At 44.6% G+C, this 26,734-nt stretch overlaps 1 protein-coding gene across 1 annotated transcript in view; it reads left to right on the top strand.

Annotated features, from left to right (window-relative positions):
* Positions 1-440: 440 nt before the first annotated feature.
* PHF3 (PHD finger protein 3) overlaps positions 441-26,734 on the top strand; it is a 147,246-nt gene continuing 120,952 nt past the window's right edge. Inside the window, exon 1 of the mRNA XM_056565808.1 lies at positions 441-896. The gene's annotated coding sequence lies outside the window, so the exon portion shown is untranslated. The remainder of the gene's footprint in view (positions 897-26,734) is intronic.

The raw sequence follows: 26,734 nt of genomic DNA on the forward strand, positions 1-26,734 counted from the left end.
GAGTGAACCGCAGCCTCCGGTCGGCTGCTTTTTCGGCCGTATGCGGTTTCCCGACCGCAGTCAAAAACGTAGTTACAAAACGTAGTGTGAACCTAGCCTAACTAGCTAGCTCCTCCCAGGGTTTATATGGGGGAGACTCTGGAGGGGTCCCATAGGTCACCCTATAGGTCACATGGTCACTGGTACCTTCCTTGGTTAACACACAACAGTATTTACAGGCACATAATACTATATACACATTACATTAAATAACATTTAGTACTGTTTATAGAACAAAGAAGAAAGGGAGGCCCAGGGGTCACTGAAAGAGTCCACCTGACAGGGCAGCAATAGTACAGGGGTGCAACTCCTGTACTGGGCCACCACACTAGCCTAAAAGGTAATATGCCACAATTGTGATGCCCTTTGCCAGAAATGCCACGCCCCCCTTGTCGGATGTGGCACACTTTTTTGTTCGTTTTGGCGCACACACAGCATATTAAGTGAATCTCAATTTGCCCCAATTTGGTGGAATGTAAACTTGGCCCAATGTGTCCTGAAGAAACAATGTCAGAATGACTAGGATACTAAAGTTCTTAAGTCAGAATGGGGAGGGGGGTGCCGAAATCCAATATAGCCCAGAAATGGGGGGCTTGATGTGAGTGCAAGAACCAAGTAATGACAGTGTGCTGCCGTCCAGCTGCTCCTGTGGTAGCCCGGTGTACCGGCCGCGCCGTGTAGCGGACACCCGGTGTTACGTAACATTCCTGCGAGCTCTCCCGGGCGCGCGGTACAGTCCTGCTGGTCACGTGACACAGCGCAGGAGCTCGAGGACGCGCATTGCCTGCGATTAGTAGCGCGCTGGGTATGAGGCCGTAGACATGAGCAGCTCGTCACCCGTGACCGCCCCCACCTCGGTAAGTGGCCCGCTAGACATTAGGGACACCTGCATAGCTGCTTATCTGGCGGGACTCACTGTGCGGGTGACTTGTGACTGAAGTTGGGTGTGTGGGCACCGTCGCCTGGCAGAACGTAGGCCTCCTCAGATGGTTGCCCTGGGGCGTGTGTGTTCATAAGGCGGTGTGCTCACGTATGTCAGCGTACGGTGTGTGTGTGCGGTGCGGGCAGGGGGCGGGTTGTCACGGCCTGGCCTGTGTGTACATGGTGGAAGACACATGACGACATGGCTTGTTTTCAGTGTCATGTATGCCATGTGCACATGCGTGTTGTGGGCCTGATGTGTGGGGCCTGCGCTCCTTATAGTGCTGCTGCTGCTGTTGTGTATATACTATGTGACCTTAGTCAGTCCACATTGTATCCATGCTGCTGTGTGCTCTATACACTGCCAGGCACATGCCATCATGTTTACCGTGCAGCTGTACAACCACCACCTTCTGTTGTGCCCATGTGCACTCACTGGATTATTCTCAGGAGGCACTGTAACCTAATGCTTTCCTAGTATGGATACAATAGTGTCAATATTTAAAAAGGAAAGCTTCATTAGTTTTAATCGACTTCCTCCATAGACCTGAATAGAAGTCAAACAAAAAGTTAGTCAACTGCAAGTTTCTAGACCCCTTGTGTGTGTATATAAGTACTATGCAGTAGAGGGGAACATCCAACCCCCCTGTGGCATCTGGATACAGCAGCTTTCTGCCAAGGGGGATATAGCGTACATGATATAGAGAAGTGTTTCCCAACCAGGGTGCCTCCAGCTGTTGCAAAACTACAACTCTCAGCATGCCCGGACAGCCAAAGGCTGTCCGGGCATGCTGGGAGTTGTAGTTTTGCAACAGCTGGAGTCACCCTGGTTGGGAAACACTGATAGAGAAACAAGGAAATTCCTTTCCTTGCATGTAAAGTTCAGGGGGTGTGGAAATTTTATTAAAAAAAATAAATAAAATGTATCTGGTTGCAGTACGGTTCTTAAACCGTGGTTGACCATGGTTGGAGATACAGCGTACATCATATAGAGCAGTGTTTCCCAACCAGGGTGCCTCCAGTTGTTGCAAAACTACAACTCTCAGCATGTCCGGAAATGCTGGGAGTTGTAGTTTTGCAACAGCTGGAGTCACCCTGGTTGGGAAACACTGATAGAGAAACAAGGAGATTCCTTTCCTTGCATGTAAAGTTCAGGGGTGTGGAAATTTTATTAAAAAAAAAATAAAAATAAAAATTAATAATAAAATATATGTGGTTGCAGTACGGTTTTTAAACCGTGGTTGACCATGGTTGGAGATATAGCGTACATCATATAGAGCAGTGTTTCCCAACCAGGGTGCCTCCAGCTGTTGCAAAACTACAACTCTCAGCATGCCCGGACAGCCAAAGGCTGTCCGGGCATGCTGGGAGTTGTAGTTTTGCAACAGCTGGAGTCACCCTGGTTGGGAAACGCTGATATAGAGAAACAAGAAAATTCCTTTCCTTGCATGTAAAGTTCAGGGGTTTGGAAACTTTATTTTTAAAAAAAAATTACTTGTCCACGGGTCTAAAACGGATAAAAAAAAAAACACTTGTTCCTCATGACGATCCACTTGTCCGGGCCAATTTTCGCTTTTAGGCTCTGTTTTTTTTTTCATTTTTCTCCTCCTCTCCCTATAAAAGTCATTATACTACTATAATGCTACTTTTTTTTTATTTTTCCATAATATTCTCCGAAACAAAAAAAATATATATTGGTGAAGTGAAAAAGAAATAGTAAAAGATAATTTTGCAAATTTGGTGGTTTTCTTTTCCACGCCATTTACCTTGTGGTTGAGCTAACATGTTGTTTTGGTACTTTAGGCCGCCTGACTACAGCAATACCAGATTTGTATAGTTTCCATCTAAAAAAAAAAATATAATTCAGAACTTTTTCAAATTCTTTTTTAATTGCCATTTTCTGACCCCTGTAGCTTTCTTTTTTTTCTCTTTCGCATACGAGGCTGTACAAGGGCAAATTTTTGGCGCCATAATCTATTTTTTTTGTATCGGTACCATTTTGGTATTGATCTGACTTTTTAATCGCTTTTAACTTCTTTTTTTTTTTTTTTTTCTGGGATATTATAAAAAAAATTTAATTTCTCTGGTTTGGTATTTTTTTACATTTACATAATATACATAATGTTATATTTTAATAGTTCGTACCATTATGCATGCAGCGAAACAAAATAGGTTGATTTTTATTATGTTTAAATTTTTTGTATACGAAAAGGGGGTGATTTGAACTAAAAATATGAAATGGGTTAATGTGTCTTTTAAAATTTTAATACAACTTTTTTTTTTACATTTTATTAGTCCCATAGGGGACTTTTAGGAGGAATAATTTGATTCCTCATACAGATCAATAGAGTTCTATTGAACTCCATTGATCTGTGTGCTCTGCGATCCATTGATAGAGCCTGACTGGACTAGGCTCTATCAATGACAAAACCGGGACACCATGGAAGCAGAGGTGTTAGTCCTTCTGCTACCTCTATAGTGGATCCAGTGGGGGGGTCTTGATCTAGCCCACTAGGGAGCATTCACGTGTCCCTTTAGACGCCGCTGACAGCGGTGATCTAAAGGGGTGATCGCCACATGCTGGCTATTAGCGGCAGCCCCCAGCTACTGAAAACAGCTGTGGGGGCTGCAGAGTATGAAGCAGGCACAAGTCTGGAGCCTGCTCCATACACCCCTCTGAGCTGGGGCTTCCAGGTCCGGCCCTGCATGCCCGATGCGGGGCTAAGGGCCTTAAAAATTCACCGCAATCCTTTTCTGTGAGAAATACTTAATTGTCTAGAAAAATTTCAGGGGTGCCAACTTTATGGCCATGACTGTAAAAAGGCATGTTGAAAGGTAGTACACAGTAACGGCAGGGAAAAAAAAAAAGCAATACCATATTAGCCTATGCAGTGTACCTAGGGAAATTGGAGATACAGGAACATTTTCCCAGCTTCCTTCTGGTAACACGCAATGTATCCCACTGTTAGTGCTGGGCAGTATGACCAAAAATGTATATCACAGTATTTTTCTAAATTTATGGCGGTTTCACAATATTTAACAGTATTTGTTTTTTTTTCATGCACGATTGGGGGTTTACCTCATTTTCTAATAATTTAGACAGTAATTACTGCAGTAAATTGCCTTACAATGACCTATTTTACTGTCATGAATACTGAATATTGTAGAAAAACATTGATGTTCACACTCGTATTAATACTGGTTTAATACAACAGACACTGCTCCTCATTTTGGTGCCAGTTCTTCTGATTCATTTTCTGCCCGTTCTGAAACTTCAGTTAGGCTGGGTTCACACTACGTTTTGTCCCATACGGGAGCGCATACGGCAGGGGGGAGCTAAAAGCTTGCGCTCCCGTATGTCATTCATTTCAATGAGCCGACCGGAGTGAAACGTTCGGTCCGGTCGGCTCATTTTTGCGCCGTATGCGCTTTTACAACCGGACCTAAAACCGTGGTTGACCACAGTTTTAGGTCCGGTTGTAAAAGCGCATACGGCGCAAAAATGAGCCGACCGGACCGAACGTTTCACTCCGGTCGGCTCATTGAAATGAATGACATACGGGAGCGCATACGGTGACATACGGGAGCGCAAGCTTTTAGCTCCCCCCTGCCGTATGCGCTCCCGTATGGGAGAAAACGTAGTGTGAACCCAGCCTTACACTACTTTCACTGGGGTTGTCCAGTTTGTTCATTCAGTGTGCTCTTACTCGCATGGGGGGTGATTTATCAAAACCTGTGCTGAGGAAAAGTTGACCAGTTGCCCATAGCAACCAATCAGATCTCTACTTTCATTTCTGAAAAGGCCTGTGAAAAATGAAAGAAGCGATCTGATTGGTTGCTATGGGCAACTGGTCAACTTTTCCTCAGCACAGGTTTTGATAAATCCCCCCCATGGTGCTTGTTTGGTGCAACTGCAAAACCAGGCCCCTCACAATGTCCCGCGGCGCGACATTCCGCCGCTCTGCTTTCCCAACGTTTTGTATACACCGGTATTGCGATATATGAAAAATTCATATCATAGAACGAAAACACACTGGAATTCGGTATGAACCGATATACCGCCCAGCCCTACCCACTGTGAGCCTGCCTATACATGCAGCTCAGCCTACTGTAGCACACTTTTGACAGAAGGCTCAAAATGTGGTGTAAATAGGGCCTTATCCTGTTGATAAGCAATAAACACAACCTCTTCTAAAAGCTAAGTTTCCACTTGGTTTTTTGTCTGGCAGTTTTTGGAAATCTGCCACTGCAGTTTTTGTGCCAAAACCAGAAGTGTATTCAAAAGGAATAGGACATAGGAAGGACTTACACTTCCCCACCCTTATGGATCCACTTCTGACTTTTTGGAAAACTGCCACTGCAGTTTTTGAGCCAAACTGCCAGAAAAAAACAAGTGGAAACTTAGCCAAAATCTTACTACTTTGTGTCTACTGCTCCCATGCAGAACTACAGTGAAACCTCTCTAAGACTACCACTTTAAAAAATACCACTTCCTTATCCAGACTAGATTTCCTGTGACCGTCAACCATACTTTATTTTCTTTGAGGTGATCACCCTCCACAGAAGACTACTTTTCAATGCAAAGTTGCCATATTTAACCCCTTAACGATGCAGGACGTAAATGTACATCCTGGTGAGCTGGTACTTAACGCATCAGGACGTACATTTACGCACTTACTGATAGCAGCCAGGGACCCGCCATTAACCCCTCAGATGCCGTGATCAATACAGATCACGGCAGCTGCAGCATCACGGTACTTTGAATGGATGATTGGATTGCCCCCAGCGCTGCCGTGGCGATACGATCATCCTGCATGGCAGCTGGAGGTCCCCCTCACCTGCCTCCGCTTCCTTCCACGGGTCTTCTGCTCTGGCCTGCGATCTATTGATTGCTATAAATAGTCCCCTATGGGGACTATTAAAGTGTAAAAAAAAAAAAAAAAAAAAGTGAAACCCCCCCCTCCCCCAATAAAAACGTAAATTGTCCAATTTTCCCTATTTCATCCTCTAAAAGTGGGAAAAAAAAACAAAAAACATTTTATATACATATTTTGGTATCTCTGTGCGTGTAAATATCACCAACTATTAGAATAAAATGTTAATGATACCGAACGGCGTGAACGTAAAAAAAAAAGTCCAAATTAATAATTTTTTATAACATTTTATTAAAAAAAATTTTTATAAAAAAAAAAAAAAAGATTAAAAGTTTTATGTAAGCAAATAGGGTATCAATGAAAAGTACAGATCACGGCACAAAAAATGAGCCCTCATACCGCCGCTTATATGGGAAAATGAAAAAGTTATAGGTCTTCAAAATAGGGTTAAACAGTTTGCAATTTTTTTTAAGCACAACAGTAATCGAAAAGTATGTTATCATGTGTATCATTTTAATCGTATTGACCAAAAGAATAGAAAACACATGTCATTTTTACCATAAATTGTACGGCGTGAAAACGAAACCATTCAAAATTTGCAAAATTGCGGTTTTCTTTTTAATTTCCCCACACAAATAGTATTTTTTTTAGTTGCGCCTTACATTTTGTGGTAAAGTGAGCAATGGCATTACAACGGACAACTGGATGTGCAAAAAACAAGCCCTTATACTAGTCTGTGGATGAAAATATAAGAGTTATGATTTTTTGAAGGCGAGGAGGAAAAATGAAAACGGAAGTCTTTAAGGCCCAAATGGGCTGAGTCATTAAGGGGTTAAAGAAGTATCACAATAATTCGGTCACACCGCAGAATTTATTAATTAATTAAATTAATTGCCCATTCACTTCAATGGAATTCCTGCAGCGGAAATTCTGCTGTGTCAGCAAATTCCGATTGAAGTGTATTGGCTATAAGTTCATGCAGAATTCCATGCAGAAATTCTGGCATGTGAACATAGCCTTAGAAATCCCTCTGTGCAGCCTGATCCTACACTTGTGTGTTACTTTACCTGCTTCTATCCCATGCTTGATTGACAGGTCTCTCCCTGCTTATTTAAATTAACCATTTCCCAACCAACTACGTTCACATACTTTATGGGAGGGGAAGTATGGTGCTGGCTCAGGAAGCGGGTAAGCGCCATAACTGTCAGATACTCAGTGCTAACATCTGCCATTGACAAACATAGGCAGTCATGAAGATGTTTGTTATATAACAGTTTAAATGCTGCAATAAATAGTGACTGTGGCATTTAAAGAGCACCATCACATAGATCAGTGTAATTCAATAGCATTACATTGGAAACTTAGCCTTAAGGAGATATAGAACAATTTGTTTTTTTTCCTCTGGCCATTTTTTTTAAAAACTGCCACTGCAGTTTTTGAGCCAAAGTCAGAAGTGGATCCACACAAGGGAGGAGAAGTGTAAGTCCTTCCTTTATATGTCCTATTCCTTTTGAATACACTTCTGGCTTTGGCTCAAAAACTGCAGCGGCAGTATTCCAAAAACTGCCAGAAAAAAAAAAGTGGAAACTTAGCCTAAGGACCAAGCTCATTTTTGTTTTTGCACTTTTGTTTTTTCCTCCTCTCCTTCTAAAATTCATAACCCTTTCAAGTTTGCACTTACTGGGGGACATGTATCATTTCCAGTGTATAATAGAAGTTTTTTACCCCCTCTGCCTGTTGTCTAAATTTGGCGCAGCTGCGTTAAATTTATCATTCTTGTGCAGCTACTTTCTTGAATTGCGTTTAAATTTAGAATTCTCCTCAGAGCATAAACTTACACCGCAGCTCTATTTAGTAGGAGCTTTGTCTGCAGCGTATCTGCACCTAAACAGTAAATGTGTCCTCGTTATTAGTTTTAGAATTTTTTTTCTTCATTATGTAGAGTTTTAATCTCACAATAATAACACTTTTTGCACCCAATTATAACACATCAATTATACCAATGTCCTTATTCTTCATTTAACATCTGTGACACCCCTGTGCAAATCACCTCAAATGTACATGGTGCACTCTACCTGCAGAGCACTTTGCGCCCACATGTGGTATCTCCATTCTCTGGCTAAATTGTGTCCCAAAAAATGGGGATCTTTTTTTCCCATTTACCTCTTGTGAAAATGTAAAGTATGCGGCAACACCTGCATGTCAGTGTAAATAATTTTATTTTTTATACACTAACATACTGGTGTAGATTCCAACTGTACCTTTTCATAATGGGTAAAAGAAGAAAAAGCCCCCCAAAATCTGTAAGGCAATTTCTCCCGAGTACGGCGATACCCCATATGGGACCCTAAAATGTTGCCTTGAAATACGACAGGGCTCCAAAGTGAGAAACCGCCATGCGCATTTGAGGCCTAAATTAGGGTTTTGCATAGGGGTGGACATAGGGGTATTCTATGCCAGTGTTTCCCAAACAGGGTGCCTCCAGCTGTTGCAAATCTCCCAACATGCCTGGACAGTCAATGGCTGTCCGGCAATACTGGGAGTTGTTGTTTTGCAACAGCTGGAGGCTCCATTTTGGAAACAGTGCCGTACCAGACGTTGTTCATATTTATTGGGGAGGGGAGGGGGGCTGTGTAGCGGTATGTGTATATATAGTGTTTTTTACTTATTTTATTTAAGTGTAGTGTAGTATAGTGTTTTTAGGGTACAGTCACACGGGCGGGGGTTGACAGCGAGTTTGCTGCATCTCAATCTTGCAGCACTCCCTGTAAACCTCTGCCCATGTGAGTGTACCCTGTCCACCCTGTGCATGCTGGGAGTTGTAGTTTTGCAACAGCTGGAGGCACACTGGTTGCGAAACACGGAAACAGACTCAGTGTTTCGCAACCAGTGTGCCTTCAGCTGTTGCAAAAACTTCAAATCTCAGCATGCAGTGACAGCAGAAGGACATGCAACAGCTGGAGGCATACTGCTACAACTCCCAGCATGCCCTTTGGCAGTCCGTGCATGCTGAGGGTTGTAGTTATGCAACAGCTGAAGGCACACTGGTTGCAAAACACTTGGAAATTTTTGTACTTAACTTAGTGTTTCCAAACCAGTGTGCCTCCAGCTGTTGCTCAACTTCAATTCCCAGCATGCATGGTCTGTCAGTGCATGCTGGGCGTTATAGTTTGGAGGCACACGGGTTGGGAAAAAGAGTTAGGAAACGAACAATGTTTCCCAACTAGTGTGCCTCCAGCTGTTGCAAAACTATAATTCCCAGCATGGCCAGACATGCTGGAAGTTGTATTTCGGCAATATCTGAAGGGTCAGATGTTGACGAACTACAACTCCCAGCATGCTTGGGCAGTCTGGGCATGCTGGGAGTTGTAGTTTTGCAACAGCTGGAGGTCCACAGTTTGTAGACCACTGTATAATGGTCTCCAATCTGTGGTCTTCCAGATGTTACAGAACTACAACTCCCAGCATGCCTCGACAGAGTGGGCATGCTGAGATTTGTAATTTTGGAACATCTGGATGACCACAGATTGGAGACCATTATACAGTGGTCTCCAAACTGTGGCCCTCCAGATGTTGCAAAACTACAACTCCCAGCATGCCCAGAAAGCCAAAGGCTGTCTGGGCATGCTGGGAGTTGCAGTTTTGAAACTCCCAGAGGCAGCAGTGAGATCGCTTTACGGCGATCTCACTGCTGCCAATGAAGATGCCCGTGATCCGGACTCACACACCGCGCTGCTATCAGCTAGTCAGATTTGACTAGCTGATAGCAGCGATCGCTGGGGGGTGGGATGAAACCCCCCGTGGTCACATGGTAAGATGGCTGGATATCAGTGATAGCCACCATCTTACCGGGCGCTGGGGAAAAGTATAACGGAAAGCAGTAAATTGTAAAAATAAAAGGAGAATGATCTACAGTGTTAAGTGGATTACAAAGCTATTTTAATGTGACGGAGCTTGTGCAATGATAAGTTATCAAACATTTCCTATGTATATGTATTAAATTGTTGGATCATAAAATAACAATACCAATATACAAGTGATCTAATGAATAACTGAACTGGAAACAAATATTCTATATGCAAATTATTTTAAAAGTGCTTTGGAATAACCAAGGAGTAAAAATATAAAGCAAACCAAATGAGGAATTGAGATAGGAAAGTTATAACATTCTGGTGGTTCCTTAGTAGAACTTCCCTTCAGAAATAGAAAGGATTGCTACGTGCAGTTAAAGTTGGCTTATATTTGCGGGGGGAAAGACGCACTTGCGTCAAAATTTTTGGTGCAAAGGAAAAGAACGCAGGTAATAAATCCATGTGTACTATAGATGTCACTCCAAGGTACCCTGATTCAGCCACATCTGGACGACATGCTCTACCAAAACGTGCGCAAAAAAAAGGGCTTGCGCAAAAAAAATACACACAAAACAGGGGTAAAATCTTTGATACATGTCCCCCACTGACCCATGTGAAGACTTGTTTTTTGCATCATAAATTGTACTTTATAATGACATAACTTATTTTATACCGAAATGTGTTGGGTGAAATAAAAAAACAAAAAATTATTTTTACGGGCTTCCGTTTCTACGCAATACACTTATCGGTAAAAATAATGCCTTATCTTTATTCTGTTGGTCCATACGGTTATCAAGATGCCCAATTTATGTATGTTTTATTTTATTTCACTCTTAAAAAAAAAATGTTAATAAAAAAATGTAATAAATAAATATATATAATCTATGTCTATATCTACATGCACCAAAATTTGTTTGTTTAAAATTGTAATTTTCTGACCCCTATAACTTTTGAAAATTCTTCCGCATGCGGGGCTATATGAGGGCTCATTTTTCTGCGATGATCTGTTGTTTTTATCGGAACCATTTTAATTTTGATGGGAATTTTGATAGCGCTCTATAGATTTAAATTTTTTTTATGGTATATGAAGCGACCAAAAATTAGCAATTTTGGACTATTTGTATTTTCTATGTGTACGCTATCGACTGTGCGGTTTAACCCCTTAAGGACGCAGGACGTAAATGTACGTCCTGGTGAGGTGGTACTTAACGCACCAGGACGTACATTTACGTCCTAAGCATAACCGCGGGCATCGGAGCGATGCCCGTGTCATGCGCGGCTGATCCCGGCTGCTGATCGCAGCCAGGGACCCGCCGGCAATGGCCGACGCCCGCGATCTCGCGGGCGTCCGCCATTAACCCCTCAGGTGCCGGGATCAATACAGATCCCGGCATCTGCGGCAGTTCGCGATTAAAATGAACGATCGGATCGCCCGCCGCGCTGCTGCGGGGATCCGATCATTCATAACGCCGCACGGAGGTCCCCTCTCCTTCCTCCGTGCGGCTCCCGGCGTCTCCTGCTCTGGTCTGTGATCGAGCAGACCAGAGCAGGAGATGACCTATAATACTGATCTGTTCTATGTCCTATACATAGAACAGATCAGTATTAGCAATCATGGTATTGCTATGAATAGTCCCCTATGGGGACTATTCAAGTGTAAAAAAAAAAAGTAAAAAAATGTAAAAGTAAAAAAAAAGTGAAAAATCCCCATCCCCAATAAAAAAGTAAAACGTCCGTTTTTTCCTATTTTACCCCCAAAAAGCGTAAAAAACATTTTTTATAGACATATTTGGTATCGCCGCGTGCGTAAATGTCCGAACTATTAAAATAAAATGTTAATGATCCCGTACGGTGAACGGCGTGAACGAAAAAAAATTTAAAAAGTCCAAAATTCCTACTTTTTTAATACATTTTATTAAAAAAAAATTATAAAAAATGTATTAAAAGTTTTTTATATGCAAATGTGGTATCAAAAAAAAGTACAGATCATGGCGCAAAAAATGAGCCCCCATACCGCCGCTTATACGGAAAAATAAAAAAGTTATAGGTCATCAAAATAAAGGGATTATAAACATACTAATTTGGTTAAAAAGTTTGTGATTTTTTTTAAGCGCAACAATAATATAAAAGTATATAATAATGGGTATCATTTTAATCGTATTGACCCTCAGAATAAAGAACACATGTCATTTTTACCAGAAATTGTACGGCGTGAAAACAAAACCTTCCAAAATTAGCAAAATTGCGTTTTTCGTTTTAATTTCCCCACAAAAATAGTGTTTTTTGGTTGCGCCATACATTTTATGATATAATGAGTGATGTCATTACAAAGGACAACTGGTCGCGCAAAAAACAAGCCCTCATTCTAGTCTGTGGATGAAAATATAAGAGTTATGATTTTTAGAAGGCGAGGAGGAAAAAATGAAAACGTAAAAATTAAATTGTCTGAGTCCTTAAGGCTAAAATGGGCTGAGTCCTTAAGGGGTTAAAGGGATACTTCGGGGAACCAAACCCATAGCCCATCCTTTCCCTATCACCATCCTATGTATTTGTCTTAATATCGTTCATTAGCTATATACAGCAGTTTCCCTCTTTCAGCTGCCACTTACAGGCAGGAAATGAGAGAAAAACCTAATTCTCAAATCCGCCTTGTCTTGGTGTAAACTCCTCACTGAGACCTAGCCAACACCCTTCAGGACACAACCACCTGATTTCTGTCTGATTTCTGTTTGGTCTAGAGCTCTGGCTGTACAGCCATAACTCCCCTCCTGTGTGTGAGCTGTGAGGGAAAAGGGTGAAGATTCTTAGTAACAACTGAGCACATAGTTGCTGTTTTTATGCTGAAGATCTAATCACTGACTGCTGCCATTCAGAGGACAGCAAGATTTATTGCTGGGGGAAGGATAGTCTGAAAGAAAAGACATGTACAGTGTGTGAGTTGCAGTGTAAGCATGCACACAGATTGTGGAAGCAGTTGGCTGGCAGCCATTACATAGAGCTGCACTGACTTCTGGGAGTTGTAGTCTATGCTGCAAACAAGGAAAAAGTATTTAGGAGAAACAGGGGCCAAAGGAGCTGCCAAAACCACATGAAAAACTACAGGGGACACAGATCCGGTATTGTGGTGGCTTTGGGGCATTTTTATTTTTCTTATCTTCCCTGGAGTACCCCTTTAAGTAATTTTTTTTTTTTTAATGTTTATTTTAAAGAAATTTTAATCTTTTGACAACAAATACAAAGTGTATAAAATACAAAGAAAACAAAGAAATGACAATATCAGTGTCAGTACACAGCAGTATGATGATGTGAAAAATGTTTCATCTCCAGATAGCATTACAACTTGACGGAAAATTTACGTTAAATAGAGCATGAATTGTAAAGTATATCAGAGTACAATACGTTGGAGAGATAGTCGCTCCAAAGACAGCTATTCAGTCAAAGATATCCATAGGGTAAAACATGTCCAAGGCTTGCAGACAAGCACATTCTTATAACAATGAGTAGGGATAGCAAAGTGCCAATACTGTCTGTGTTTGAAAAAATAATATCCCGGTTGGAGTAAAACTTAAGAAACATAAAGAAAAAGAGAATACTGTAGGGTTAGGAAAGAAGTAGTAAAAGAGCTTCACCCACATGGTCAAGTGGTGTTTAAGAAAAAGTAAGAGTCGATTTTTCCCTCCTCCCAAATTTCCCAAGGTCGCGAGGTCAGATGAAATTGAGTCATTGTATGATCTATCAAAGCCGACAGGTGTTTCCCGTTAAGTAATCTTATGGTGAGGAGGCAGGTAACCTGTTAAGGACCAAGGGCATACCCGTACGTCCTGGGTCCTTTCCCTTTCTATAACACGGGGTGTGGCCCGGGTAGAGGCTGGGACCCGTGGCTAATAGCGCGCGGCACTGATCGCGGTGCCGCGCATTATTAACCCTCTAGATGCAACGTTCAAAGTTGATCGCCGCGTCTAATGTGAAAGTAAACTAATGACGAATAGCTCAGGGGTCTGTTTGTGACCGCCGCAGTGAAATTTCACAGCGGCGTCCCAAACAGCTGTAGGACAAGAGGAGGGTCCCCTTACCTGCCTCCTGGTGTCCGATCGCCGAATGACTGCTCAGTGCCTGAGATCCAGGCATGAGCAGTCAAGCGGCAGGATCATCGATCATCGACCAATGATCTCCTATGAGACACCATTGATCAGTGTGCAGTGTTATAGCCACCTATAACATTGCAAAAAAAAAAGTGGGGGAAAAAAAAGTTGATAAAGGTCATTTAACCCCTTCCCTTTTCCCATTTAATAAAAAAAAAAGTGTAAATAAAAAGAAACATGTGGTATCCCCGCGTGCGGAAATGTCCAAATTATAAAAATATATAGTTAATCAAACCACACGGTCAATGGCGTATGCGCCCAAAAATTCCAAAGTTCAAAATAGCGTATTTTTGGTCACTTTTAAGTATCATGAAAAAAAGGAATAAAAAGCAATCAGAAAATCAGATCAATACATAAAATGGTACCGATAAAAACTTCAGATCACGGCGCAAAAAATGAGTCCTCATACCACCCCGTACACGAAAAAATAAAGTTATAGGGGTCAGAACATGACCATTTTAAACGTATACATTTTCCTGCATGTAGTTATGATTTTTTCCAGAAGTACGAAAAAATCAAACCTTAATAAGTAAGGTATCATTTTTATCGTATGTACCTACAGAATAAAGATAAGGTGTCATTTTTACCGAAAAATGTACTGCGTAGAAACAGAAGCCCCCAAACGTTACAAAATTGTGTTTTTTCTTCAATTTTGTCGCACAATAATTTTTTTTCCATTTAGTCGTAGATTTTTTGGTAAAATGACTGTCACTGCAAAGTAGAATTGGTGGCGCAAAAAATAAGTCATCATATGGATTTCTAAGTGCAAAATTGAAAGAGTTATGATTTTTTAAAGGTAAGGAGGAAAAAAATGGAAAAATCCCTGGTCCTTAAGAGGTTAAGGGGATATAAGCAAATGACTGATGACTCATAATAGGCCACTAGGGGGGGGGGGGGGCACTAAAGTGTAAGGGAAGAAAATATATATATATACACTGCTCAAAAAAAATTAAGGGAACCCTAAGATAGCACATCCTATCTCTGAATGAATGTACTAATTGTACAATCAAATTTATCAACCCATGGAGGTCTGGATATAGAGTCACACTCAAAATCAAAGTGGAAAACCACACTACAGGCTGATCCAACTTTGATATAATGTCCTTTAAAACTTAACTTAAGTCAAAATAAGGCTCAGTAGTGTGTGTGGCCTCCCTGTGTCTTTATGACCTCCCTACAACCCCTGGGCATGCTCCTGATGAGGTGGCAGATGGTCTCCTGAGGGATGTCCTTCCAGACCTGGACTGAAGCATCTTCCAACTCCTGGACAGTCTGTGGTTGGAGCGAGACATGATGTCCCAGATGTGCTCAATCGGATTCAGGTCTGGGGAACTGGTGGGCCAGTCCATAGCATGAACTGCTGACACACTCCAGCCACATGAGGTCTAGCATTGTCTTGCATTAGGAGGAATGCACCAGCATATGGGGTCTGAGGATCTCACAAGAGGTCTGAGGATCTCATCTCGGTACCTAATGGCAGTCAGGCTACCTCTGGCAAGCACATGGAGGGCTGTGCGGCACCCCAAAGAAATGCCACCCCACACCATTAATGACCCACCTCCAAACTGGTCATGCTGGAGGATGTTGCAGGCAGCAGAACGTTCTCAACTGCATCTCCAGACTCACATGTGCTCAGTGTGAACCTGCTTTCATCTGTGAAGAGCAGAGGGTGCCAGTGGCCAATTTGCCAATCTTGATGTTCTCTTGCAAATGCCAAACCTCCTGCACAACCCCCACCTGTGAATGTCGAGCCCTCATACCCCCCTCATGGAGTCTGTTTCTGACGGTTTGAGTGGACACATGCACATTTGTGGCCTGCTGGAGGTCATTTTGCAGGGCTCTGGCAGTGCTCCTCCTTGCACAAAGGCGGAGGTAGCCATCCTGGGTTGTTGGCCTCCTCCACGTCTCCAGATGTACTGGTCTGTCTCCTGGTAGCGCCTCCATGCTCTGGACACCACGCTAACACACACAGCAAACCTTCTTGCCTCAGCTAGCATTGATGTGCCATCCTGGATGAGCTGCACTACCTGAGCCACTTGTATGGGTTGTAGACTCCATCTCATGCTACCACTATAGTGAAAGCACTGCCAGCATTCAAAAGTGACCAAAACATCAGCCAGGAAGCATTGGAACTGAGAAGTGGTCTGTGATCACCACCTGCAAAACCAATTGCCTATAATTTCCACCTGTTGTCTGTTCCATTTGCACAACAGCATGTGAGATTGATTGTCAATCAGTGTTACTTCCTGAGTGGACAGTGATTTCACAGAAGTGTGATTGACTTGGAGTTATATTGTGTTGTTTAAGTGTTCCCTTTATTTTTTGAGCAATGTGTATATGTGTGTATATAATATATATTCCCAATACAAATTTATTTGTTTGAAAGTATTTATAACTTTTGTTTTATGCAACACAGTACAGAAATAAAATAACATAGAGCCAAAGATAGACCCCCCCCCCCCAAAAAAAAAAAAAAAAATTATATGCAAATGTAAAGCAGTACGGCACCCTTGAAGAAAACAGTCGAGGAGGTCTACCCCCAGCTGACAACAAGACACTAAACAGAGACTCAGACAGCACACACCCTCACACAGATTCCCGGAGTATCCCCAACTTCCATGACCAGGATAAAGACAACCCTCCTACCTAGGAGAACCGACTAGTTCCAGGGGGACAACCGACTCTCCTATCATCTGCCAGGGCATCCAGACTTTGTCAAATTTCTTGGGGCATTTATGACTAGTGTACAACGTGATGTACAACGGTACATATTTGTTAACTGAGTTGAACCACAGTGCAATTGGAGGAGGGGAAGTATCCTTCCAGGCCATAATCGGAACTTTCCATGCACAGAACAATAGAAACCTAATAAGTATGCACCTATGGGAGACCGATTCTAAGTCATTAACCCCTTAACGACGCAGGACGTTTATATTTACATCCTACGCCGGCTCCCACGATATGAAGCATCACATCGCGTCGGTCCCGTCGCTCATCAACGGCCGGGACTTGCGGCTAATACCACACATCGCCGATCGCGGCAACGTGCGGTATTAACCCTTTAGAAGCGGCGGTCAAAGCTGACCGCCACTTCTAAAGTAAAAATGAAAGTATCCCGGCTAGTCAGTCGGGCTGTTCAGGACCGCCGCGGTGAAATCGCGGCGTCCCGAACAGCTTACAGGACACCGGGAGGGCCCTTACCTGTCTCCTCGGTGTCCGATCAACGTATGACTGCTCCGTGCCTGAGATCCAGGCAGGAGCAGTCAAGCGCCGATAACACTAATCACAGGCGTGTTAATACACACCAGTGATCTGTGTAAGAGATCAGTGTGTGCAGTGTTATAGGTCCCTATGGGACCTATAACACTGCAAAATAAAAGTAAAAAAAAAATGTTAATAAAGGTCATTTAACCCCTTCCCTAATAAAAGTTTGAATCACCCCCCTTTTCCCATAAAAAAATAACAGTGTAAATAAAAATAAACATGTGGTATCGCTGCGTGCGTAAATGTCTGAACTATAAAAATATATCGTTAATTAAACCGCGCGGTCAATGGCGTACACGTAAAAAAAATTCCAAAGTCCAAAAAAGTGTATTTTGGTCACTTTTTATACCATTAAAAAATTAATAAAAAGTGATCAAAAAGTCTGATCAAAACAAAAACCGTACCGATAAAAACTTCAGATCACGGCGCAAAAAATGAGTCCTCATACCGCCCTGTACGTGGAAAGAAAAACGAAATGACATTTTTAAACGTATAAATTTTCCTGCATGAAGTTATGATTTTTTCCAGAAGTACGACAAAATCAAACCTACATAAGTAGGGTATCATTTTAACCGTATGGACCTACAGAATAATAAGGTATCACTTTTACCGAAATATGCACTGAATAGAAACTGAAGCCCCCAAAAGTTACAAAATGGCGTTTTTTTCTTCGATTTTGTCGAACAATGTTTTTTTTTTCCGTTTCGCCGTGAATTTTTGGGTAAAATGACTAATGTCACTGTAAAGTAGAATTGGTGACGCAAAAAATAAGCCATAATATGGATTTTTAGGTGGAAAATTGAAAGGGTTATGATTTTTAAAAGGTAAGGAGGAAAAAACGAAAATGGAAAAACCCTGAGTCCTTAAGGGGTTAATAACAGACAAACAGGGGAAAACACATAGGGGATTTCCACGTGGTTTGTCAAGAACTGCAGCACCTCCCTCCTAAAAGGGTTCTGCACAAGGGCAAATCCACATAGCATGTATAAGAGTGTCCACATCCGCATGACACCGAAAACAAACATCTGGAGAAGAGACACCCATATGGGACAACCTTACCGAAGTGTAATATAAATGAAGGATCAGCCAAACCTGAATAAGCAGATCCCTAGCACTAACCGCCATGGGGTAGTAGGTCTTATTAACTTCCCTCCATTGATCAACCGTCAAATCAGGAAGATCCTGTGCCCACTTTAAAAAAGCCAACGAAGGTTTAGTGAGGTCACGGTACCCAGAAGCCACTCCACTGCAGAAAAGGCCGGGGTCACGTCAAGAGAGCCAAACTTCTCCACCACCGCGTGTCTCAACTGGAAGTACCTAAGCTGGGCACTCCGAGGGAGATGGAAGCGGTCACACATTTCTTGGAATGGTCGATCCACCAGGCAGCATACACCATTTGAAAAGCTAGAAGATAATTGTGCATGTTAGGAGCAGCTAAGCCACCCCTCAGTTTGGACACCTGGAGCAGCGCCTGAACTAGTCGCGGAGGTTTGTCCTGCCAATAGAAGGACCTCAAAGCACCACCCAGCCTCGTAAAGAATCTCTTAGGGGGTAGCACAAGAGAAAGATGAAAGATATAAAAACTTAGGAAGATAAATCATTTTTAATATATTAATCTTGCCAGCCAGGGACAGGGTAGAGGGGACCAGGTCTGTAGTTTAGCTATCACAACAACACTGGATCCAAATTAAACCTTACATAATCCTTCACACAAGCAGAAACCTCCACTCCCAAATATTTAAAGTGAGTGACCACCTGCAACCCATTAGGAAGAGATGGGACATGACCTGCCGTCACAGATAGCAGCGTTAAGGAAGACTTTGCCCAATTGACCCTGAGACCGGAAAAGGAACTAAACTCATTTAGGAGAGTGAATAGGGCCACTAGGGAATCATGGACATCTGCTAAGTAAACCAAAGTATCATCTGCATACATGGACACTTTTTCTTCCAAGGAACCTCTACAGACCCCATGAATACTAGTGGACGCTCAGATAGCCGCAGCCAGAGGCTCAACTGCCAGGGCAAACCGAAAATGAGACGGGGGCACCAAACCGTAGGGCCCCCAAAACACCCACAAATACAGCCATTCCACAGAATCAAAGGCTTTATAGACGTCCAAGCTAACCACATATGATCGTGAGGCATCCCCTTCTGCCGCATCTGTATTAAGGTGTAGATGTTGTACATTAATGACCGTAGCTCTCCCTGGCATAAAACCAGTCTGGTTAGGATGGATGACAGCTGCTATAACCCTACGCAGCTGATTAGCCATTACTTTAGCCTGGAGTTTGATGTCTACGTTGAGGATAGAAATATGTCTATAGGAATCCGGTAGAGTCAGATCCTTTCCTGATTTGGAAAGAACCAAAATGAGGGCCACCCTCATGGAGTCAGGGAGTCTCCCAGTCTCCAGGGCCACACTAAAAAGGCCACACTGTAAAATAGGGATTAGCCGCTCCTCATTCGCCCTGTACCAGTCACCAATCATGCCATCCAGTCTCAGGGTCTTTCCTGGTTGAAGAGAAGCAATAGCCCACGAGATTTCCTCATCAGAAAAGGGGGGCATCCAACGTGGCAGCCCAAGACATATTTAAAGGGGTACTCAGCCCCTAGACATCTTATCCCCTATCAAAAGGATAGAGGATAAGATCTCAGATCGCTGCGGTCCCTCGCCGCTGCTGCACCGCGCTATAGTTACTGCACAGAGGGGAGGGGACGGAGCAGCGTGACATCATGGCTCCGTCCCTCATGACATCACGGCCCGCCCCCTTAAAGGAGTAGTCCAGTGGTGATTCAGTGGTGAGCAACTTAACCCCTATCCTAAGGATAGGGGATAAGTTGCAGATCGCGGGGGGTCCGACCGCTGGGGCCCCCTGCGATCTCCTGTACGGAGCCCCGACAGCCCGCGGGGAGGGGGCGTGTCGACCTCCGCATGAGGCGGCGGCCGACACGCCCCCTCAATACAACTCTATGGCAGAGCCGAAGCGCTGCCTTCGGCAATCTCCGGCTCTGCCATAGAGATGTATTGAGGGGGCGTGTCGGCCGCCGCCTCGTGCGGGGGTCGACACCCGCTATCTCGGCGGAGAGCCGGGGCCCCGTACAGAGAGGATAGGGGATACGTTTTTCACCACTGGACTACCCCTTTAATGCAAGTCTATGGCAGGGGACGTGACGACCGCCACGTACCCTCCCATAGACTTGTATTGAGGGGGCGGGCCGTGACATCACGAGGGGCGGAGCCGTGACATAACTATGCTCCGGGCCCCTGTATTGCCTGTCATTACACGCAGAGCGAACTCTCTCTGTGCAGAGTAATGATAGAGCGGTGCCGCAGCGGGGTCCCCTGGCGATCTGATATCTTATCCCCTCTGGATAGGGGATAAGATGTCTAGGGGCGGAGCACCCCTTTAAGGGTGTTAAAGGCAAACTCTTCAAAAAAGACACTAAATCAGCCAGAACATTCGGTAATTGAGAGGTATAGAAAGCACTATAGAAGTCCCCGAAACACCTTATTAATAACAGAGGGTCAGTGTCTGTCTACAGGGGTGTGGAAATTAAAAAAAAAAACTACTTGTCCAAGGGACTAAAGTGGACCACAATCTACTTGTCCCTCAAGAAAATCCACTTGACCAGGTAGATAAAATAATTTCAACCAAAATAGTACTATTCCCCCCCCCCCCCCCCCCACTAGACCACCAGGGATGGATATAAGATCCTTTAGATAGCGGTGATCTAATGGTTTAATAGCGGCCACAGTGATCGCAGCACGCCAGGCTATTAGCGGGGGAGAGCTGTAGAGCCTTTTATGCCCGAGACAAGCCCAGAAAAGTCTAGAGGTAACTTTTTTATCACCATAAAAAATTTCTAATATGAAGTGACGAAAAATGAGCAATTCTGGACTATTTTTTACATTTACACCGTTCACCGTACGGTTTAATTAAAGGAGTAGTCCAGTGGTGATTCAGTGGTTTACAACTTATCCCCTATCTTAAGGATAGGGGATAAGTTGCAGATCGCGGGGGGTCCGACCCCTGGGGCCCCCCGCGATCTCCTGTACGGAGCCCCGACAGCCCGCTGGAAGGGGGCGTGTCGACCTCCGCACGAGGCGGCGGCCGACACGCCCCCTCAATACAACTCTATGGCAGAGCCGAAGCGCTGCCTTCGGCAATCTCCGGCTCTGCCATAGAGATGTATTGAGGGGGCGTGTCGGCCGCCGCCTCGTGCGGGGGTCGACACCCGCTATCTCGGCGGAGAGCCGGGGCCCCGTACAGAGAGATCGCAGGGGGCCCCAGCGGTCGGACCCCCCGCGATCTCAAACTTATCCCCTATCCTTAGGATAGGGGATAAGTTTTTCACCACTGGACTACCCCTTTAACATTATATTTTAATAGCCTGGACATTTCCACATGTAGCGATACCACTTATGTTTATTTTTGTACATTATTTTTATTTATAGAAAATTGGAAACTTTTATTAGGAAAGGGGCTTATTCACATGTATACGCACTTTTTAAAATATTTTAATAACAATTTTTCAGTCTTCATAGGGACTTGTGTGTTACTGGGGGGGGGGGGGGGTCTGCTTCTCCAGTTTATGTGGTGCATTTTGTGTCAGAAAATGCTGGAAGTTGCATTTAGTTACTAGATAACTACAACTCCCAGCATGCCCTGATACAGCCTATGGTTATGTGGGTGTTGCAGCATGTTGCACTGTATAGTAGGACAATTAAGGTTATTGTGTAACATGCTGGGAGTTGTAGTTTTGGTTTGTGTCAACTGCAGAGACATAGTCTGTGTCAGGGAATACTGGGAATTGCAGTTAGTAACTACAACACCCAGCATGCTCTGATACAGCCTATGGCTCTGCAGCTGACCCGAACCAAAACTACAACTCCCATCATGTTGCACTTTATAGTTCTACAGTTCAGGTTATGGTGCAACTTGCTGGAAGTGGTAGTTTTGGTTCGGGCGTGTTTGCGTGCATCAGTGGGGCTCTTGGTCGTCGGGTGAGTATGAAGGGGGTGGTATTCTGGGGGTGCAATTTAGTGCGGGGGGCCAGAAAACACTAAAAATAAATACAATTAGATGGCACAACTGGCGGCGGCAGTGCCCCCCCCCCCCCACATATCATACATTACATACACACATCACAGATACATCATACACATATACACTCACACCATACATATACACCATACATATGCACACATCATACATACACCCGCCACTGCCCCCCCACATCATATATTACATACACACATCACACATACACTCACACTATACATACACCGCTGCCCACCCCACATCATACATCACATACACACATCACACATAGACATCATACACACATCATACATCACATACATACATCACACAGACATCATACACACATCATACATTACATACACATCACACATAGACAGACATCATACACACATTATACATTACATATACATCACACACACACAGATATTATACACACATTATACATTACATACACATCACACATAGACATCATACACACATTATACATTACATACACATCACACATAGACAGACATCACACACACATCATACATTACATACACATCACACACATTATACACACATCATACATTACATACACATCACACAGACATTGTACACACATCACACATACACTCACACCCTACATATACAACCACCCATCCTGTCGCCTGTATTCTCTGCCTCCTCACCTGAGCTGCCATGAGTGGACATCAGAGCTGTAGTCCCGGACAGTGTGAGGTTAAATGGGTTTGGAAATCTCCCCTCCCACCGGACGTCCTCTCCTCTCTCCCCTCCCCCGCTCTGTATTTTCCCCGTGCAAACATGCAGCCTCCCTGTGGTGGATTAGGTCCTGAGAAGAAAGAGCAGGGGGAGGGGGAGGGATAGAGCTGTGCGCGGGGGATGGGGGAGGAGCTGTGTACCGAGCTGTGGACATCCTTTCTCTCCCCCTGTCTTCTTGCGTCCTCCATCCTCCGGGAGGATTAGATAAGGGGGCGTGACTAAATTATGTAATGCGAACGTGCGACCTCGGGCTCTGCGGTCAGCTGGGGCCCCCGCTGCCCCCTCCATACACTCTGAGCCCCGGTGTGAGGTGCAGACTGCATCCGCTCCTGCGCCTCACACCGGCAGTAAAGAAAAATAAGGGAGAAGCCTGTCTGTCCCTGCTAGCCCGATACAGGGCTAAATCTATAAGCAATTCACCTGCCCGGCGCCCAAAACTACTTGTCCCGGGCATCGGGCGGTAGAATTTCCACATCCCTGTGTCTAGCATCCCAGTAGCCCCCCTAATACAGGGTACAGCAGCACAGGCCTACTTTCTCTAGCCAAATACGCCAGCAGCCTACCATTTTTATCCTCAAATTCAAATAATGCCGCCTCCCTATCCACCATTTTCTTTTGAATCTTCTCCTTCTGAAATATTAAGAGAGCTCTTTGAACATTCAACCATTTACTTCAAAGGGGTACTCCGCCCCCTAGACATCTTATCCCCTATCCAAAGGATAGGGGATAAGATGTCAGATCGCCGTGGTCCCGCTGCTGGGGACCCCCGGGATCCCCGCTGCGGCACCCCGCTATCATTACAGCACAGAGCGAGTTCGTTCTGTGCGTAATGACGGACGATACAGGGGACGGAGCAGCGTGACGTCATGGCTCCGCCCCTCGCGACATCACGGCCCGTCCCCTTAATGCAAGTCTATGGCAGGGGGCGTGACGACCACCACGCCCCCTCCCATAGACTTGTATTGAAAGGGGCGGCCCTGACGTCACGAGGCACGGAGCCGTGACTTAACGGTGCTCCGGCCCCTGTATTGCCCGTCATTACGCGCAGAGCGAACTCGCTCTGTGCTGTAATGATAGTGCAGTGCCACAGCGGGGATCCCGGGGCTCCCCAGCAGCGGGACCGCGGCGATCTGACATGTTAGATGTCTAGGGGCGGAGTACCCCTTTAATTATCGGGGGAAGGATTTCTTACTACCTCCGCTTCCAAAGCCCCAGTCTCAACCTGCAATGCCCTCTCTCTAGCCAAGTAAGTCCTCCTCTGCCCTGCAACCCCTGTCATAAAGGCTCCCCTAACATGGGCCTTAATATGCGTCCCATTGTACTAATTTATCAGGGTGAGACCTATTATGTTCCCAAAAGCAATTATGGGCTTCTAGCAATGAGGCCTCCACCGCCTCCTCCCGCAGCAAGCCAGGATGCATTCACCAGACCTTAAAGAACGGACGAGGGCCCAAACCCAAGGACAATATGAGAGCTGAGTGGTCAGAGATCCCCCTAGTGGTGTACAGGACATCTCTTACCAGAGATAGAAAATCAGAGGAGGCATAACCCAGATCTATTCTGGAGAATGATTTATGCATTGCCGAGTAATAGGAGAATAACCGGTCAGAAGGCCGCTTCCAGCGCCAAACCTCAGTAAGGGACTAGGGGAGCCAGAGTCTGCTACACAAGTGCGATCGACTCCCGGATCTAGAACTGCATTAAAGTCACCTATACGAAAAACAGGCAGGGAAGGAAATGTTAACAGTTTGGACGTGATACTTTCTAAGACCTCAACGTGGAACGGAGGGGGAACATACACAGACACCAACAGAAAACAATTGGAGTGTAGGGAACACTGTACAATCACAAACCTATCAAAATGATCACAAGCCACCTGATCAATGACCAGGGGAAGGGATTTAGTTACCAAAATAGAGACTTCACTCGCAGAGGAGGAATAAGTGGAGTGCTATCCCCTCTTCAGGGCAAGTAATTTCTGACCAGTAAAGTGGGTTTCTTGTAAGCAAATCAGCTGTGGGGACTGCTTCTTAACAAAGTCTAGACATAGAGCCCATTTGAACATTCCATCTCATGATTTTAAGGGACCCCATTTCCCATACCTGAAAACACCATCGGCAGTATAAATGCAACCTGACAGAACCCACCCCCCCCCCCCCCCCCACCAAATGAAATGACATGGAGCTAAAGGTGCACCTGGGAAACAGCACCACCACCCGAAGGACTCCGGGAACACACACCTCGCATACCACAGACTACACAAAGGACAAGCCAGACAAACAGAAACACAAACACAAAAACAAATGCATATTTTATAATAAAAACTTGTGTAGACCTACACCCTGAAACACTAATCTAGCGGAGGTAGCAAAAGTCCTAGTGACCTAAACAGTCTCACACCCTACCACCTACCCAACCCCATTTAACTTAAAACCAGGGCCAACTCACTAAAGGACCCATTATGAAGGCCGTAATCTAAAGAAGAAGTCCATGGTCAGTACTCAAGCAGGGGAACTAAAAGGGTCATCCTAACCCCCTACTCTTGCTAACTTACACATTAAGGCAAGACCAAGGATCTTTATAACTGGTCAGTCCGGAGTGGCCGCAGCAGGATCGCGTCAACCCACTGCAAAGCCTCAGTCGGGGACGTGAAGAAACGGGTGTTCATCCCATCCACCACACAAAGACAGGCCGAGAACTGCATGGCATAGCTGTAGCCCTTGGAATGGAGGCCGCTATGGACTTGGGTGAATGTGTTCTTCTGGTAACGCAGTTCCACAGAGAAATCCAGATAAAACGCCACCCTGTTATCATTAAAGCGTACTTCTCCTTTAAGGTGCACATTCTATAATGTAGAAGCTTCGCCAGGTATGGTCTAGGAGGGGCCCCCGAGCCGGGACCCGATGCGACCTCTCCATTGTAAAGTATGGTGAGAAGGTATCGGAAAGGCCACTGGGTCTGAACCTTCCGCTTTTTCTGGCAAGCCCACCAGGCGAATATTGTTGCACCTTAGTCTATTCTCCATGTTGTCCGCCCTGTCAAGTACAGACTTAATTTGTCACTGCATGGATGTCAGTTGCTCCGGGAAAGGAAGTAAAGTTTCCCCAATGGTTGAGACCCTCCGCTCAACCTCGCCAGTGCGTTCACAGAGCTTTTGAGCCTCGTGATGGAGTATCACAAAGTCTTGACGGAGTTCATCCATCTTGGAAACCATCATAGTTTGGCAGGATGTGAACACTGCTAAAATTTGTGTAAACTTCTGATCCACCGAATCGGCAGAACATGCAGAGTGATTGGGGGAGCAGCATCTTTCTGAACCAGGAGAGCCGGGGAACATAGGTGGAGAGGGAGCAGGAGACAAGCCCTCCGCCACCCCCGAGGGCCTCGTAAATTGGCTGAGAGTTCTAGCAGCGTTTGCAGAAACCTTAGAGACCAAAGTAGTAGGAGCACAGGAGTCACGTCTAGCATGGTCACCGACAGGCGAAGGACCCTAATCAGAGGAGACCTCATCCTCTGTGGACTGTCTGGCTGCCTCAGCGGCATGTTTGTTTTTCTTATACTGGCTTCTCGGACCTTCCATGGCCACCAACAGCAATAGCACCACAAAGTCCAGCAAGACAACACTGCAGCCCTTTAATAGGATAGGGACCAGGCAATAAGAGGAGTAACAACCCCAGGTAATATGGTCAGGAAATGGTATATGCATGGTAGCTGCATGGTAGAATCTCAGTAGATGCCCAGCAGTTTCACAGTAGTTGCACGGTAGACACCCGGTAGATGCAATAGATTCACAAAGTCCAGTATAACAGGGCACTAGCAGGAGAATATAGAAGG

This window comes from Hyla sarda, chromosome 3, assembly GCF_029499605.1.
Source record: "Hyla sarda isolate aHylSar1 chromosome 3, aHylSar1.hap1, whole genome shotgun sequence".
NCBI classification, from domain to species: Eukaryota; Metazoa; Chordata; class Amphibia; order Anura; family Hylidae; genus Hyla; species Hyla sarda.